Here is a 2,895-nt window from a genome sequence, read left to right on the forward strand (position 1 = left end):
GCTCGTTCTGTACTGGGAAAACCTGTTAAGATTAAGACAGATAATGGTCTTGCTTATGTCAGTGCTAAGTTTAAACAATTTTGTGAGGTGCTCCATATTAATCACATTACAGGAATCCCCTACAATCCACAGGGTCAGGGGATTATCGAAGGAGCCCATCAAATGCTGAAAACCTGGCTCACTCGGCTTGAAACCACTTCCTTATCCTTTGTCTCTCCCTGCGACCGACTGAATCATGCGCTCTTTGTACTAAATTTCTTAACCTTAGATAATAATAGTCATTCAGCCGCAGATCGTCACTGGCATCCTTCCCCTGAAATGGCCCCACCTTTGGTGATGTGGTGAGACCCCCTCACTAGTGGCTGGCATGGCCCCGATCCTGTGCTTATTTGGGGATGGGGGTCAGCCTGCGTTCTGGATCAAAAACAATCAATGCCAAGATGGCTGCCTGAAAGATTAATTAACAAGTTAATTCATCAAACTCTTCTAATATTAATCCTACACCAGAGCCTACATCCGGCCCTGAGGATATTTTCCCCTTGTGTTTACAGGAATGAAAAGACCCTGCTGGAAGCTACTGGGACTCATTACAGGACTCCTTGTTATTGTCGGCATTGTTGCCATTGTTGCTATTTGTGTATCTTATCTTCTCTCTATTCTCTCCTCCCCGCCACATTTCCTGAGGGCTCACTGATTAACCCCTCTGAAGGGCCCTAATAACATGGCCCTCTTCCTTGCTCTCCTGATGATGGCAATCAACACCATCCATTGGGCTCCACCAGTCTTTGCAGGGTTGGACGACCCTCAGGCCATTCAAAAACTCCTTCAATAGCATGACCCTTGTTTCTGCTTGAGGGGCATAATAGTATCCTTCCCACAAACATCAACTTCCTACAGATCCCATGTCCTCAATTGTAAGCCACATTTTACACACGACTGCGGAGATAAAACTGCATATTGGGCTGTCACAGATTCCAAATGGCACTGTATTCTCAAACCTAAACTAGACTCTTCCCGCCCTGGGGATCAATCCCGTCAGAGTGCAATAGTACTATCCATTACTCTGTGCACTCCTCTTGTTATACGCAGTATCAAACCTGTAATGAGGGGGATCAACATTTATTGTTTGCCACCATTACAGGAGATCATGGGGGAGTGTTCAGAGGAGACTTTTCTTCACGCCTCAGCTCTCCTCCCTGCCCCCCTAAGGGACAAGTAGCCTGCTGGTACCCTGTAGCCCCTGTGGAAGTGTCTGATGGTGGAGGCCCTCAGGATACCCTTACACAATTAAAAACACAAAAAACACTCAAAACCCTATTTGAGAGCCTTTACCCTTCCCTTCAATACCACCCCCTGGCTAAAGTTCATTTCAGAGGAAATGAAGACTTGGATGTCAATACCATGGATATCCTCACCAACACCCATAAACTGCTTAATCTCTCTGCCCCAGATCTTGCAAAAGGCTGCTGGCTCTGTTTACGCCAGGGACCCCCCCCCCTTGCCATTTTTCTGCTGCTTAATGATACCCTTAGTTTAATATCTCCTTTCCTTGCCCCCTTATACAGCCTTTTCCTGTTCTTCCTGTCCCGACGGAAAATATCACTTGCCTTTATAAGTCTCCTAACAATAATTCCTTCGATATCAATGTAGGGTTTGCTCCTTTCTGCACAAATAGTAAAACAGTAGATTACCCTCTTTATGCCCCTAATTCCACCATTTTTGTATGTAGGGATAGTTTAGCTTATACCATTTTACCAACAAACTGGAACGGTAACTGCATGCATGCTATGCTTCTTCCCAATGTAGAAATTATTGATGAAAATACCTCTGTCCCTATTCCCTCCTTTGATTATATTGCAGAAAGGCAAAGGCGAGCTGTTCAATTTATTCCTTTATTGGCCACATTGGGAATTTCCACAGCTGTGGTTACAGGATCCACAGGACTGGGAATTGCTGTCCAAAAATATAGAGAATTGTCCCAACAACATATTTAAGATGTACAAACCCTATCTACCACCATCCAGGATCTTCAAGATCCAATTGATTCCCTAGCGGAAGTGGTTCTACAAAATCGTAGAGGCTTAGACTTGCTTACCACCGAACAGGGAGGTATTTGCTTGGCTTTACAGGAAAAATGCTGTTTTTATGCTAACAAGTCCGGCATTGTTCACGATAAAATCAAGACACTTCAAGAAGATCTGGAGCGTCGTCGACGTGCCATGGCTGAAAATCCCTTTTGGACAGGATGGAATGGACTGCTTCCCTATTTGCAACTGCTTTTAGGCCCCATTGCTGGTTTGCTTGTTAGACTATCTGTAGATCCTTGTCTTTTCAATAATCTGATGACCTTTATCAAACAGCAAGTAGGTGATTTAGCAACCAGACCAATTCAAATACATTACCGAAGTCTGGCCATGAGAGATCCCCTGGAAAACGTTGTCTCTCTCTCTGGCCAGTGAGGTCTGGCCGGTGAAGTCAAGGTCCCTCCAACAACTGACTCTCCCCTTTGGTCCGCCACTGCCCCAGTCGGGAGCCCAGGAATGGTTCCAGGCTTATCAATTAAATGAGCAATAAGTCAATGACGGGCACCTTTCTGGAACCTCACCCACCTAAGACAGGGGTCCTTGGGGAATGGCAAGTATATCCAATGACGGGTAAGAGGTACCAGAGCTCTGGGTCGATTCCTAAGAGAGGCACTGCTCATTCATCACACTTGGCCTAACCGGTAGCCATTTCTGTTTAACTGATAAGAAAGGGGAAGATGTCAGGGACCAGGCAACATGTGGCCTCTTAGCGATAAACTACTGAAGTAGAGCTAAGCAGCCCAGGCCGGAAAGTACTTATAATGCCACCCTGTGTCTTAAGTGTTTATGACCATTACCCCACCTGCACAAG

General features: G+C 45.6%; 1 pseudogene; it reads left to right on the forward strand.

The window, feature by feature from the left end:
• Positions 1 to 721: 721 nt before the first annotated feature.
• LOC133754967 (syncytin-1-like) lies at positions 722 to 2,459 on the forward strand (annotated as a pseudogene).
• Positions 2,460 to 2,895: the final 436 nt, after the last annotated feature.

The sequence above is a fragment of the Lepus europaeus genome, unplaced genomic scaffold (genome assembly GCF_033115175.1).
Source record: "Lepus europaeus isolate LE1 unplaced genomic scaffold, mLepTim1.pri SCAFFOLD_35, whole genome shotgun sequence".
Taxonomy (NCBI): domain Eukaryota; kingdom Metazoa; phylum Chordata; class Mammalia; order Lagomorpha; family Leporidae; genus Lepus; species Lepus europaeus.